Source organism: Sycon ciliatum, chromosome 3 (genome assembly GCF_964019385.1).
Source record: "Sycon ciliatum chromosome 3, ocSycCili1.1, whole genome shotgun sequence".
Taxonomy (NCBI): Eukaryota; Metazoa; Porifera; class Calcarea; order Leucosolenida; family Sycettidae; genus Sycon; species Sycon ciliatum.
In genome coordinates, this window is record NC_088645.1 from 36,589,589 (window position 1) to 36,605,811 (window position 16,223).

General features: G+C 48.3%; 1 long non-coding RNA gene across 1 annotated transcript; it reads right to left on the reverse strand.

Annotated features, from left to right (window-relative positions):
* Nucleotides 1–9,580: 9,580 nt before the first annotated feature.
* On the reverse strand, nucleotides 9,581–15,791 carry LOC135812731 (uncharacterized). Its single transcript, XR_010552940.1, has 3 exons — nucleotides 15,680–15,791; nucleotides 14,184–14,306; nucleotides 9,581–9,689 (listed from the first exon to the last, which is right to left on the reverse strand). It is a non-coding gene; the product is annotated as an uncharacterized LOC135812731 (long non-coding RNA).
* Nucleotides 15,792–16,223: the final 432 nt, after the last annotated feature.

Consider the following 16,223-nt stretch of genomic DNA (forward strand, 5'->3'; position numbering starts at 1 on the left):
GAGAAAAGCATACACATACAACATACAACTACAGTGCACACAGCAAACCGCACATAGCGCCTGTAGCGTATGCCACGTCGTAAACATCAGCGGTACGGCGGAGTCGGGATACAGCTGCATTGAAACGAACACAACGTCACAAGCGAGAAGGCCTTTAACTCTCGAGAACTTGTCGTTTCACAACATTCTCCCCACCAAAGGGCTTCTCACCGCCGTACAACAACTCACAAGTCAAACGATTTGGGGCTTACTACGCGTCATCTTCTGCTGCGGTGGTGGCCATGGTAGAATATAACTAATGCCCACCACTTCGGCCAACTCGATTTCGCCAAGCTTGCCGCTGTGGGCTGTTGCACACGACACTGTCACCGATCCACTTTAACATGGGGCGGACGATGGACCAGACAACACACAACCGATAAGCTTGCAGATCTTGGCTGTCACACATGACACCGGTACTGGGCCACTGCCTCGTGGGGCGGACGCTGGACAGGATAAAATACATGTAATCTCCATGTTCCACACAGTCTCGCCGCTCACTTTTTCCGTGCTAACTTCTTCCGTGCTAACCAGTATCAGCCTTCGCATTTCCTTAGCTTCTACGCCTTGCGCTTCAACGTCTTGCGCTTCTACGTCTTGCTCTTCTATGTCTTGCGCCTCTACGTCTTGAGCCTCTACGTCTTGCGCCTCTACGTCGTTCGCCCGAGACTCCAGCTGCTTCTGAGCGTCTCCGACCGATGTCGCCATGCTCTGCACCGACGCAGTGGGCCTTTTTTTTTTCTATTGACACAGCCCTACTGGAATACAGGTGGAGAACAAAACTGAGAAACGAGGAAAAGGACAAAACATAGGGGATGTAGGGACGACGTGATGATGTGCTGGGAGCAACTCAACCAACCACAGGTCTCGGCGTCAGCGTTGCAACTAGGCATCGAAAAATGTGTGTTTGGGCTAAATACGAAATTAAGAAAAAGGAAAATAATAAACCACATAGCGCTAAAGCTGCACCAAATAATAATTTAAATTATAACTAAACCGGGTGGAAAACCAAGAAATCATAACAAACAAGACAAACTAAATAATAAATTAATGATAAAAAATTATATAATAAAAGGTAAATGAAGCCCAATATCATCAGCATAGGCGAACCAAGGAACATGACCCGTGCCACAGTCAAGAGTTCATCCGTAGAAGTCGGTAGCCATCAGCCAGTGTTGGTGCGTGAGGTACTTATGGACATCTTCTTTGAACGTGTGGAGCCGCTTCAAGCTGAGTGGAGCCCTTACAATTTCGCTCGGCAAGCTGTTCCATACTGACACTACAGAAAACGGGAAGGAGCGAGAAGCATAGGCAGGTGCTCTCCTGTCCAGGACTTGCTGCAGCTGCACCTGGTGCTGCTGGCCAGGAGGGGGTTGACTCCGGGTGCGCCGAGCTTCTACATGGTTGGCTGGAAGGGGGATCATGGCGGTGAGCTGGGGTGGTCCTGGGATGCACTGGAGCTTGTACAGGTATACCAGCCCAGATACAATCCGGCGGTGGCACAGGCTTTGGAGAAGGGCACCAGGGCCAATAATGGCCATTGCACGTTTCTGTACACGGTCGAGTCGGGCGAGGTGGCAGGATGCAGCTCCCATCCACACAAGGGGAGCATACTCGAGGATGGGTCGCACAAATCCCTTGTACGCACAAAGCCGGCCATGGTAATCTAACACCCGGCAAGCCCGACGGAGAACACCCAGTCTCTGGCAGCCACGTGTCGCAATTGAATGCAAGTGATCCCGGAATGACAGCTTGGCGTCAAATGTCACTCCAAGAAGCTTGATGGTGTTGGCTTCCGGAACCGCGATACCTCCAAACTTGATGTCAGGGACAGCAGGGTGTGTGGCTTTCGTAGTCATCAGCAGCTGTTGCGATTTACAGGGCTCGAATCTGATGCGCCAGCGTTCTCCCCACTCTTCAAGACGCTTGAGGCTGGATTGCAAGGCGGCAGTCATGTCATGCATATTGTCCTGCGTGCGGATGAGGCTGTAGAGGGTTGTGTCGTCTGCAAAGGAACTTAGTCGCGTCTTGGGAGACAGGCACTGATCCAGGTCAGACACATACAAGAGGAGAAGTGTCGGGTCAAGGATACTGCCTTGGGGCACACCTGCTGTTATGGGCGCCGGAGAGGATGAGTCGCCGTGGACCAGGACTGATAGTTTGCGGTTCAGGAGGTAATCCTGCAGCCAGTGCAGCAGGCAGCCACCAATGCCAACGTTCTTGGCTTTGAAAATCAGTCCAGAGTGTGATACCCGATCAAATGCTCCTGCTATGTCCACCGCCACCATGTGAGCGTACCCTCCATCGCTGACAGTCTTGACCCACTCAGTGTGCAAAGCAGTGAGGATGTCGCACGTGCCTCTTCCTTGCCGAAAGAATGACTGTCGGGCAGAATATTGAAACGCTCCAGATAATTCACGAGCTGCTTGTTTACTATACCCTCCATTACTTTTGACAGGATGGATAGTAGTGAGACTGGTCGGTAATTCTTGGGATCCGAGCGGGGGCTCTTCTTGAAGACTGGAACCACATGGGCCAGCTTCCATTTGGTAGGTTGAACACCGTGGCGAAAGCAGAGTGAGAACAGTTTGGTGACTGGTTCTGCAAGCTCACTGGAGCACTGAGCCAGGACTCTTGCTGGAATATTGTCAGGTCCTGTTGCCTTCGATGTATTCAGCTTGGCTAGATGGCGGCGTACATCAGCAAGCCGGAAATGGATGCGGTCAAGACCATGGCGGTCCAAATGCTGCATTTCTGGCAGATCGTCTGGAGAGATGTCATCATCTGCAAGGCTAGACTTCTGGGAGTAGTACCTGGCGAGGCAATTGGCCTTGGCTTGGCGAGTTGGATACTCTGTGCCGTCGGTGTCCTTCAGCAGAGGTATCTCAGAGGCACGCTCCATCCCAGCAGCTCTCTTCATGTTAGACCACCATTGCTTGTCGTTAAGTGAGCCTGAGCTGAGCTTAGCTTTGACACGAGCATCATGTGATGATTGGGCGCGCAGCAAAATAGCAGCTGTTCGTGCCACTAGGTCAATGAATGAAGCTCGCAAATCTCCATCATCGGGGTGCTGACGCCACCGTTTCCATGCACGAGTCTTTGCTTGAACTACAGTGCTGCACTCAGGTGTCCACCAACAAGGGTCTGTCGTCCGTACTGTCAGGGTCTTAGATGGTATAAACGTGTCCATTCCATCCAGAACTACAGTTGTGAGTTGTTCACATGCAAGTTCGGGGACATCGCAGACGACAGCAGACCAGTCAAAGCTGCGGAAATGTGCCCTCAGTCTGCCCCAGTCTGCTTGGCCATACGCCATACTTTCCTGCTTGTTGGCCGCTCCAGTACAGGAGTGATTTCCTGAAAGTTGGACAATACTACACTGTGGTCAGAGCGCCCGATGGGAGATGATACTGCTGTGTGGACAGTGCCAGGAAAGTCGGACAAGACGAGATCCAATGTGTTTGGCCCACGGGTTGGCTGGGTCACGTGCTGGACAAGACAGTGTGTTGCACTAATTTCTTCCAAGAACTCCCCTGCGATTGTCGTTCGAGAGCTGCCAAGCCAGGACGTGCTGTGAACATTAAAATCTCCAGCCCGAATCATGTGCTTACCATGCTGCCGCATGGTATCTATGTTTTGGTCTAAGTGCTCGAGTAGAGCCAGATCATTGTCAGCGTAGGAACCAGGGCGATAGGCTGCACCTATGACAGTTTTGCTGTTGCACTGGCCAACGGTGAGCCAGGCTGTTTCGAATTCAGCAGACTGGTACTGATCCAGATGCTGGTACGCGATGCCGGCTTTGATCCAGACTCCAATGCCACCTCCGTGTTCTGTTCGGTCTCGGCGAATCGGGCCACAGTATCCCGGGATCATAGATGCACTGTGAGAGCATTTATCCACTGTTAGTTTCGTCTCAGTCACTATGGCAACATCCGCACCTGAGAGCAACAGGGTGTGCTGAAACTCTCCGAATTTGGACAGCAGCCCGCCTGCATTGGTCAGGAGGAGCTTCATGATTGCTGGCTGTCTGCATTCAGTTGTTGTTGCTCGGCAGACTCTTGCTGCTGGTGGTCTTCGTCCAGTTTCTTGAGCATTGGGCTGCCGGAGTCAGGTGAATCCCCATGCAACCGCTTGCGGTCGGGAGGCAATGGTGTCAGGTCGGAGCTGTGAGTGGCCGAGTCCTTGCCTGACTTCTTCGACAGCACATACTGTCCATTTCCCTTTCCTGGCACTGGCCCATGACGTTTTTCATGGAATGTCCACTCCCTCGCATACAGTGGTCCAGGCCAAAAGTTTACAGAGGTGACTGTGGGGAGGGCATCAGCATCAACAGTTACTCGTCCTGTCATCATTCCCTTCTTGTTTTCACGGACACTGCAATCATGAACTGCAACTGTCTGGTGTACTGCGGTGGAGCGTGTTGTGATGAACTCGCTTAGCCGTTGGTCATTGCACTGGGCACTAAGATTGCCAATAAAGACAACTACTCGCTTCTTGCGGTGAGGCTCTTGAGTCACCAACTGCCAAGAATCATCCTGGATGGCCTCCAAGTCCAATGCAGGGGTTGCGTTGGGCACAGGCTTGGTTGGCATGTGTCCGGATCGACATCCTCCATGCTGCTGAAAGTCATCTGCGTCCGAGCACTCCGTGCCTGAGGGCCCACTGTCCTCGATCACTTTTTGGAAAGTGCCGCTACGGGATACGGCCTCCACGTGCGCTCCAGTTGTTTCCTGATCCTGCAGATCCTGCTGCTGCTTGCTTGCATGGTTGCCTTTGCCTTTGGTACGGCCTTGGATCTGATCCTCCCACTGGCTTCAAGTACTCTTCTGACCGCTGCTTGTCTGTAAGCAAAGTCTTATACGCCTTGTCCAGCGTCCTTCCGGGCGAGGCAAGCAAATCTCGCTTTGCTTCCTCATAATATGTACTGACGGCGATGCGCTCGGCCATCTTCTTGAGCATTTCGTTAAACTCTGTGCGGAGCGCACACTCTTGCCGTCTAGCACTGCGCTCTTCAAACTCCTCGCTCTGTCGGAGCCTCTTCTCCACGTATTCTCTCAACCTATCGCCTTCAAATCCATACCGAATTCCGTTGGCGATAAAGCTGGCTTCAATGATCCATAGTTCCTGTGCCATGCTCGCTTCGTATCCTGGCGTGGTCGCCAAATGTTGTGAACCTTCTGGTTCTCTAAAGTATCAGGAACGAACGACCCCACACGGCACGAGGACAACTATTTATTCTCAACAGTATATTTCACTTCCATCGACTAACAACAATGAACAATGAATGACTGAATGAACAACTGAACACTAAAACCACCAGGTAGTTATAGCGTGAAAATGACAACTACGTGAGAGAGACACCAAAAAGTTAGGGTGCCAGTTTCCAATGAATGTACTGTAGCTACTTACTGGCGCAAACTGATTGGAATGGTTGGTAGCCAGGACTACAGCACATGAAGGAGCCGGGAGTGTTGACGCATGATGCCAGACTGCAGTTGCCGCTCGTGGGCCTAGCGCATTCATCAATATCTGCAGTATAAGCATAGGTGAACCACAACTGGTGTGTTGTTACCTTCTCCCCCAGGCCCCCGCCGTACAGCAACACAAACTCTTGATTGTGCGTCTCATTCCATATCATTTCTTATATTGACAATAAACGACGAGGGCACAGGAGGAGAAAGGAAATGCAAGACCCAAACAAAAAGGCGAAGGGAGAAGACACGAAGAAACAACAAAGAACAAGCAGTGATAAAGTGACGCCAAATCGGGATGACCATTCAGCGACCAATGCATACAGAGTACATGACTAAGACCAAGACAACCAGACCACGGACTCTCACTCCCAGACCAAAACTAGCACTGCGCATGCACTCGTGCCTGTCACGCTCTCCAGGCCAGGATGTTAGTTGCCCCTGCTACAGTTCCGGTCTTCGGGTCGCTGCGCTTGGCTTTTGGCAACACAGACAGTGAATGGCCAGATTCCCACTTCCCAAAAAAGTCGAATACACCACGATTCAAAGCGCTAGTTGCGATCATTTTTCTTTGGTGCCTCCTTTGATCTTGCCATCAAGATCTCCCAAGCAAAAGTAAGTTAGGCGGTGTTTACATGAGGCGTTTCAACCCGGGTCAGATTTCAACCTGCCATGTGCATAAATTGAATGGCGCGTTTACATGACGCATTGCGCTTGACCCGGGTTGAAATTTCGCCCCGGGTTAATTTCAACCCTCCCCCCAAGGGGAGGGTTGAAATTAACCCGGGTGAAGAAAATCGTACAAACGTACTTCTGTGCGTATGTCGCGCCAGGTTTGAACGGCACTGCAGATGCAAATTTCGCGCGAAGTGGACTTTTGGCGGCATATCAGTATTTGACCCGGGTCAACTGTCTTCATGTAAACACTCACCTCTTTTGTCTATCGTACAGACTTTCAACCCGGGCTGAACTCTACCCGGGTTGAAATTTCTCATGTAAACACAGCCTTAGATATTGTGATTGGACTTGGTTTTACCTGTCAAAAAGTGCGTGTGGGATAAGCGACAATTGCGATGAGCCGGACCAAGTAAATGCAACCATCTGTAACAATTCCCACCCCAGTCCCAGCGAATATTTCCTGCGCTGCGTGCTCGAGAGATGGCTTCACCAGAAGAACTGTTTTTTTCCGGATTGGGGTGGTACCCATAGTCAGGTCCCAGCTGCAATAACTTAGACCAGTAAAGGGATGTGGCTTGAAGGGTGCCAGCAGCGGAATCATCATCAGCGTACCACAGCTGGGTGGTGCTTGGACATTCGTGTGAAAGTTTGTTTATAAGAGGCATAACAGCAACAGTGTAAATGGCCATCGCAAAGGGGTCGCCCTGGCAGGTCCCCTCATGGGAAAGAAATTCGCCCCATCCGCTACGAAGACGCGGCACGGCATCTATTAGCAGCACGGCTTCGGTTTCAGGAAGACTAAAAAACCCTGCCATTGCCTGAACGGCAGCCTCGCAAGCAGCTGGGATGCCAATGCAAATTTGGTGCGGGGCAGTCGCAGCTCTGACGTCGCTTTCAATAACCTTCATTATCGCTCGCCCTATAATCTCCTCCCCAACAGCTATGGGTCTAACCCCTGGGGATTTATCAATGGGGATAAGGCGGGCGGCAGTGAATGCCTCCATGAAACTCGGCTCGATATTCGCAGTACACAATACGTGTGCCGAATCCGCCAATGCAATGCAAAGTCGGTTGGAAGCTGGGCCGAAGCACGTTAGCATCCTGGTCCAGGCCTCCGAGTCTAATCCGGACGGACCAGCGTCGCCCTTCATGGATCTGCTAACAAACTTGATGAGGCTTGGCGTGATGCGCTCGAAGAGTATTGGTTTCACCCGCTGTGAGTCGGCTGGCACCACCAATGAGCCAGGAACCGCCAGTGAAGAAGACGGGTGCTTGTCATACAGTACCTCACGCACAGTCTTGTCACCACCAGCCGAGTCCTCCATCCCGAGCACTGAGCCAGGTGAGTCATCACCCACCATCCTCGCTGCAGAGTTAATCTTCCCTGCGAATACTTGTCGACTGAAGGTTGTATCATTCACTGTATCAGGCAGTTTCTGGCAACGGTTTCCAGCGGGTAGGTGTGCTTGAATACATCTTGCTTCGTCCAGGAAATCCTCAAACCTGCCACATGACCACGATTTCAAACGTCGCGCGATTTGGGTTGTATTCTCAGCAGCCCGGGACTCCGGGTGAGGTCGCTGTAATAGTGTAAAATCAACACTACTCCTAACCCCACCTGCACATGGGCACACACAAATATGACTTGTGTGACTTAAGAAAGCATGTCTGAGAAAACCAGAACATATGTGCAAGTAGGTCTCTCAGATTTTGCTCAAATTTTGCAGGTAGGTTTGCTTTGGGGTGTAGATCGACATTCCAAAGCCCGCGCAAAACCTTTTGAAGGGAACCATGAAATTGGCATACCCCTCAATATTGGCACGATTTATGGGTCTACAAACGAGCCACGGCACAGCGTACAAAAACAAGCTACGAACAAAACTCCATCAAGCCAACATTACCTTACCTTAGAAGACTTCTTGGGGCAGCACCACTTAGCCATGCCAGCATCCCAGATGACGAGGGCAGTCATCCCTTGACGCCACAAATGATCGTCTTGAAAATAGCCCAATTTCAAGCGCTGATAAAACAGCGAGCTACGTCCTCAATTAGCAAACACTATACAGCGGCAGGAGATTGGAGCGGACGACTTCACTGGTCCGAGTTCGAGGATCTCGAAATTCTCTATACGCCGTGAGGCATATGGTCAGAACACTTTTGTTAAGACAAGCCGACGCGAAGTCGGGGTGATGTGTAACGCATGTCAAAGGGCTGTCGATGCTAACAGCTACAGCGCTCTCTCGACAGTGAAGGTAATCGACTGCACTCTACATCACCCCACATTTTTGGCAGAAACACCAATCTTTTTTTGATTGTCAACCAGTGAAGTCGTCCGCTCCAATTTTCTGGCCCTCACCAAGCTGCGCTTCTACCAGGGGCATCTCAGGAGGTCCTACAGGTTCCTTAGAGTATGGTCGCAGTTGTGAAGCTTGGGAATGTTGACCAAACATTGTTCTTCATCACCAGAAATTCAAACAACTAAGATCTTCAAATGCAGAGAATTTGAATACTAATCACACGTGACTTCATTAAAACCATCAAAAGAGGAGACAAACTTGGCCCTCCCTGGCTTCATATATCGACTTTTGGGGTCTAGTTTCCGCGATTCCCCATTTCTTGGGGCCATATAAGGCCCCCATGAAGAGAACACATAATCGAAAAAAATTCTCGGAGTGCCCCTTTAACCCTTCTCCGTCTGACCAGCCAAATATCTACGACTATCCTTCGATCAGTAAATCCATCGTATCTCAGTCATTTCTTGACCAAATTTCACGATCGAAGGGTCTATCGCCAAATAATAGAAAACACCGTCTCGAACAATCGCCGAAGAGCTACGACACTCCCTTGCAACGATATCGTCTGTCGAAAGTAAAATCACGGCAATTGCAATTTTTATGCGCTCAAGAACATTTCAAAGTCAGATTTTTCTTTTTTGCATGACATGTTCTTTACACAAAAATTCAAAGTCCAGCGATTGGGGAGAGTGAAATGGCGAGACAATTTGGATTCTGCCCGCAGATCTGGCGCTGGGGCAAGTGGGGGCGCTCGACTTGTGGCTTTATAGATGTCGAATGTGGGCTCTGTGCATTCGTCGCTGACGGACCTTTCCAAGAAGCGCAAGATCATGGAATCAGCCAATGGTGAAGTTATGATAATTTGAAGGTAAAATATGTCGTAAGATTGCAATTTGGGCCTGCGCAGCGATTTTGATAATGCGTAAATGATCACCGGTGCACTGCAGGCAGTCATCTTGGGTATATGTCATTTCCGGTACATTCCTCGCTTCCCAAACAATATGAGCCGCCTGCCAAATTCAATATAAAAAAGACAAAAGTTGGGACTGAAGACGTGGCCAGGGCATGTGTGGAAAGAACGTACCTGTACAGGAAAATCCTTCTCCAGTAAATCCAGGCTTGCAAACACATGAGAATGTCCCACTCTCATTTGTACAGTGAGCATCACTGCTGCATGTAAAATTCCGTTTTTCGCATTCATCAAGTTCTGGACAGGGGTAAACACCAAGGCATGAACAACAATGTCTTATTGTGGACAGAAAGAGAGAGCGAGAGAGTTTTGGAATTTCGAAACCCTGACACAACACACTTTCTAGTTCTTCAAAAACAGTTCTAAGTTTTGAAACTGAGAGAGAGTGAGAGAGAGAGAGAGAGAGAGAGAGAGAGAGAGAGAGAGAGAGAGAGAGAGAGAGAGAGATAGAGAGAGAGTGAGAGAGAGAGAGCGAGAACGAGAGAGGGAGAGAGAGAGAGAGAGGGAGAGAGAGAGAGAGAGAGAGAGAGAGAGAGAGAAAGAGAGAGGGAGAGAGAGAGAAAGAGAGAGGGTGCGAGATAGAAAGAGAGAGGGTGCGAGATAGAAAGAGAGAGGGATAGAGAGAGAGAGAGAGAGAGAGAGAGAGAGAGAGAGAGAGAGAGAGAGAGAGAGAGAGAGAGAGAGAGAGAGAGAGAGAGAGAGAGAGAGAGAGCGAGCGAGAGAGAGAGAAAGAGAGATAGGTAGAGGGAGAGGTAGAGAGAGAGGTAGAGAGAGAGGTAGAGAGAGAGAGAGAGAGAGAGAGAGAGAGAGAGAGAGAGAGAGAGAGAGAGAGAGAGAGAGAGAGAGAGAGAGAGAGAGAGAGAGAGAGGGAGAGGGAGAGAGGGAGAGAGGGAGAGAGAGAGAGAACAAGAGAGCGAGAGAGCGAGAGATAGAGATAGTGAGAGATAGAGAGAGAGGGAGAGAGACATAGAGAGAGAGAGAGATGGAAAGATAGATAGATAGGTAGATAGATAGATATACTGTAAAATTTAATCATGAATATGTAACGAACAAGTTAATCTAACGAGTTAACGAGAAAAGATTTGTCGTTATTTTAAAATTCGTTAGAAAAAGTCGTATGATTTGGGCCTCGCACGATTGAAATCGATCATTTCACATTATGGCATGCAGCGCGTGTTCAACGGATCATAACTCGGTCAATTCTCAATGGAATTCAACAATCGAAAGATATACATGATAGCAGAGACGCTCAGCAGTCGGCTCGAACAAATCCGAAGTCTTTCAAATGAATTTTGACAAAGCGACAGGAGATCGAATAATTTGAATTTTTTACGCTCTTACGCTGGATAAATTTCATTTTCTTTATTCTCCTGACATTGAGGTATACTATTCCTGTGATGGACAACAATGAATGTCCTTGACGAGCATCTGTCTGGAAAAAATCGTTAACTTTTCAAACCGTTAACCTTCGAAAATCAGAAAATCGTTAACTTTGCAGGTCGTTAAAATAATATGATTTACTGTAGATTGATAGATAGATAGATAGAGAGAGCAGGGCGTACGCAGCTCGCCTCCAGGAGTGGTTCCCACGCCAACTGATCAACTAACAATCCACACAAAGTCTTAAATAAGTGGTGCTATACGTGTCCCTCTGCATATTCTCCTCAGACTGGGTGAAATTACCATCCACAAGCTGCTGGGCGATTTTGATTAAAATGAATGAACTTTTCCAAGGCGTTTTTATATATTATGGATTTTCTGTTCAGCGTGATGATTGCATGCAGTCTTGAACCGGGTTAAATTCTCTAAAGGACTGCGGTAAAGCTGCCCAAGCTTCGAATCGTCTAAAGCAAACATCACACAGGGCAAGCAGAAGCCGACACTGCACACCGGTGAAAAAACTCCTCCAACCAGGATCGTTGAAAGCGGCGCTGTTTTCCATCCGTCTGTCAGGGCACGCAAAGAAAGGGCGACAAAGGTTTGTCTGTGCCCTAAACAACGGTGTTATCACTATGTTTATTAGTATATTCTGCTCCGGTGGTGTTTCACCAATAGTGTTACATACTAGTATAAGCCCATGCGGTGGGTCAAAGTCCATGATTGAGATACGAGAGGCACCTGGTTCAAGTCCTGCCTGGGAGCGTTTTTTCTAGTCGTGCTGCTACCCACAGTCAACTGGGAACTTGTGGCCAGTCACAAGGGGTACATGGATGCAGCTAATGGGGTTTCTCGGCACTTTTGCCAGTGGTCGCCTCTAGGGTTGACCGGGCATTAGCAGCTGTCGTGAGTTCCTTTCGGGAACGGACACGATAATTTACTTTTTTTACGAGCCTGTGTTAACCTTAATCAGGCCAATGTTCCCAAAAGGGAACATTTCTTTCCGCATGCGATTTGGTCAAGGGAAATTCATTTTTCCTCCGCATTTTCTGTTTATATACATATCTAGAAGGCTGATGATCATGAATCTTGGAATATTTGTCAGGCTTTTGAAATTTTCAAGTATCGGGATATAACGCGAAATGTCGTGAATTTTTGGTACTTGGCCGTACTTCAGAAATTGAGAATTCTGGTGTGAAAAACAGTCTTTCTCAGAGTAATCCACACGTAAGAAGTGCACTCTGCTACTATGGCCACCCAACTGGCCTGAAGATTCACCGGAAATTTGATCATGGCACATAGAAACCCGCCGTCTTTCTTCGATGTTCCCAAAAGGGAACGTTGGCCAGATCCGAGACCCAGATATACCTCATGTTCACCTGATTTCAGGAACCAGTATATCTAGCGCGTATTCCGTGTTTGTAACATCCGTAAACGTGGATATATAACTGATGGAGCCTTTTTGATGTTTTGATGGTAATTGGACCGTCCCCATGGTAACCAAATTTGGTCATATATTTGTGATTCACTAGCATGCGGAATACAGCAATGCTGTGCGAGGCTGACATTTGCCAAAGTAAAGATTGCTAAACAGTCCCCAAAGGAATATACTTCTGAAGTAGGTTTTCTTTTGTGTAACAAGATTCACTTGAACAATATTCAGCAAAGTATGGATGCTTTATGGCGTTCTCCTGGACTTTCGATGATCTTTTTCTCCGCGCGGTTGCATTTTTGTCATAAAATATCGCTTTAGCTGTAATGTGGTACAGCAGAGGGAAAGGTTTACAGTAGCAGAGTCCTTTCTGGAAAGGGACTCAAAAGTGATTCCAATGGAAGCTAAGGACATTGTTGAGAACTCCAACACACTTCAGGACTTAGTCCTAGCGCCACCGATTACTGGCAATCTGAACGTAAGCGCTATCGGGGTAAGGCATCCTGCAGCTCAGGAACTCGAAAAAGAAGTGGTGAGCACACTTGCTCCCTCTCTGAGCACTGCAAATTCACAACTGCATGGTGCTAATGATTCCGTGATTCTGATGCAGTGAATTTGCTGTGCCTAGGGAAAGAGCATGTGTGCTCACCACTTCTCGTTGATCTGAACGTGGACGATGAAATAGAGTAGTAATCAGATGATTCAACGGATGATAAGGGTTTCATCGAACTTGCAAGAGATATGGACCTACACAACTACCACGTGACGAATGGAGAGGATAATGATGTTGGTGCCTTTCCTGTTGATAGTGAGTACGACCGCAAAAAAAACGCCAACCCAATAGAACAACGCGTTGGGTGAAATAGACTGGTGTTTACGATAGGCGTCCTGAAATTGAACTGGACAAATCCCTTCACGATCACCATGAGATCACTACAGCATCACCCACTTGCCAATCGCGAGATATACACCCCCTGTACTTCTCTAAACACTATTGGACGAGTAAATACTGCGCGATACCCGCGATACGGACAAGGCCCACATTAGCTCGGAGACCGACAATCTTGAGAGATTCCTTGTAATTCTTTTTGTCTGGCTCCACATTCTTACAACTGATCTGAGAGTGCCAATTTTTCAAGCAGCGGTGAGCAACAAAAGCCAATGTCCTACATCCAGGCTCATCCCGAGATCGCCGTCCTATTTTATTATAGCCGACCGCGCCCAGAAGCACCAGTGTCTTGCTGTTGATGTGCAATACAAGCGCGTTTGACAACAAGAATGTGGACAACACAATGTCGTTGTAAATGGTGCAGACAAACCACGATATGTTACTGTTCTCAGTGTGGAGTTCGACTGCATTTCGATCGAGGATCGAATGCCACGGTGTATACGAGACGCGAACGGTAGCAGCCGAAAACACTAAGAAACATTGCTGGACACTCTTTGACGACTATTACATATTTTTTCTTCTCCATTACTGCTTGTTCATGTTTGCATTGCTCCACAAACACTTAGAAGACAACATAATCAGTTATATCATATTGCATCTTCCCTTCATAAAAACCATGGTCATTTTGGTACCCGATCCGGCCAACGTTCCCTTTTGGGAACATATACATATTCCCATAACGCATAGACATATTCAGTTCAAACTTATAAACATGCTTAATTGGTCCAATACAAGCCGAAAGAAAAGAAAAAAACTGCAAGAATACGCTGAATTCTTGTGACGGCCAAATTTTAAACTGAAAACTGTCTATGAAAGTAGGTTGGTCCCAACAGTGGAGCTCGCTCTATCCGCTAACTTGATTGCATACTAAAGTTCTTTGAAGATGAAATCGGTACATTCTACAGATTCACATCCTATGTGGCCTGAGAGAGATTTACACCAGAGACCGCCGCTGTCAGTACACTTCATTTACCTCGACAGCCGGTGCCATTGCTCTTAAGCCCCGGTGGGCATTCACAGCGGAAATAACCAAACGTGTTAACGCATGTTGCCAGACCAGTGCAACCATCAGTCTTCAAGCTACATTCATCAACATCTGTTCAAATACAAATGTGAACACAACCTTGGATTTGTGACATAAAGCACATGCTTGAGGATTACATGAAACTTGGGGTTGTAACAAGCCAGCCTTGCTCCACAGTTCTGCATAATATCATCGGAGGAATCCTGATATCCACTTTTTTGTGTTTATCTACACTTGTCTATTGGCAGGGCGGTGTTCTCAGTGAAAAACGCTGAGATTTTGCGGGAGGAATGCATACGCACAGACAGACAGACACCCACGCACACACCCACACGCACTGGCACTTGTAAAACCAACGTGTTTGTGAGCGACCGTTGGCTGCATAAAACTAAAAAATCTGTATACGAGAATTCCAACATCAGCCACATTGCCATGGACCGATTGGCATGGACCGATTGGCATGGACTGATTTGCATGGACCGATTGGCATGGACCAATTGGCATGACTGATAGCACAAAGCAAAGACTGATCCATCTCAAACTGTTCCACTATATGGACCGATTGGCATGGACCGATTGGCATGGACCGATTGGCATGGACCGATTTGTATGGACCGATTGGCATGGCTTGATTGGCATGGACCGATTGGCATGGACCGATTGGCATGGACCGATTGGCATGGACCGATTGGCATGGACTGATTGGCATGGACCGATTGGCATGGACCAATTGGCATGACTGATGGCACAAAGCAAAGACTGATCCATCTCAAACTGTTCCACTATATACATAGACGGGTAGATAAACCGCGTTTTTGCCAACACAGTATAAAACCCCTTAGCATAAAGAGGGCCGGCACCGGGTCCAGGACTCATATAGTTCAGATGGTCTCAATAGACCGAGGCTCTGCCAACCGTGTGGATGGTTGTAGAAAGGTCGCTGTTTCCGAACACGGTGTCCTCCACCTTGTTTCATGCTGCTGTCAAACTATGAACAATAAGTATAATTGCAGGCAAATATCCCCTATCCCTGGTTTCGCTGCCTATGACTCAGACGTAGGTTAAAGAGGCAGCGCCATCGTGCCACTTTACGGGACATCTCTGAATGGATTGAATCGATGTGAAATATGACCACAAGGATGTACCCAATGTACTCAAGGAATACTTAACCCCAACTGTGACAATTTCAATGATCTACGAACACACGTGCGTATTGAATAGCATGTCAACAGACCAGGGTGGCATGTTGTGTCAGGGTAGGATGTTGAGTCAGGGTAGGATGTTGTGTCAGGGCGGGATGTTGTGTCAGGAGAGGACGTTGGGACCGAAGGGAGTTGTGTCAGGGTAAGATGTTTGGTCAGTTAAGTAGATTGAAACATTGCACCACAGCCTCAAGATGATCATAAACCTGATATATTGATAGCATCACGAGCGCTGGGAAATACCTTGACAGTCAGTGCCATTCCAGGTTTTAAACCCTGGACGGCACTCGCATACATAGGACCCATCGTTATTAGCACATGTTGCTGACTGGCTACTGCAGTTGTGGGTCTTCAGATCACATTCATCAATATCTGTTCGGGTAAAAAAAAGAATTCTTAGCACAGTGGTGTTTGGAATTTGTGACTACTTGGCACTCTGAGTATGGCTTCTCAAATCAATCGCCCTCCCAACTCCAAAGTTGAAGGCACAACATCCGCCTTCATACCAATACCAGCGGGAGTGCCCCAGGGTTCGGTCCTGGGACCACTTCTGTTCCTGGCGTACACCATTGACCTACCCACTGCCTGTGAAAATGCTACAACCTCGTGTAGCCAGTTCGCGGACGACACCGCACTAATTGCCATTGCAGGCAGCTACATTGAGTGTGAGGCTGCGCTACAATGAAGCGTCGATGCCGCAGCAGAATGGCTAGAGCGCTGGCACCTGCTAGTCAATAAAACAAAAACCGTCATCCTCCCGTTCTACCATGCTAACCGACCCCACCAC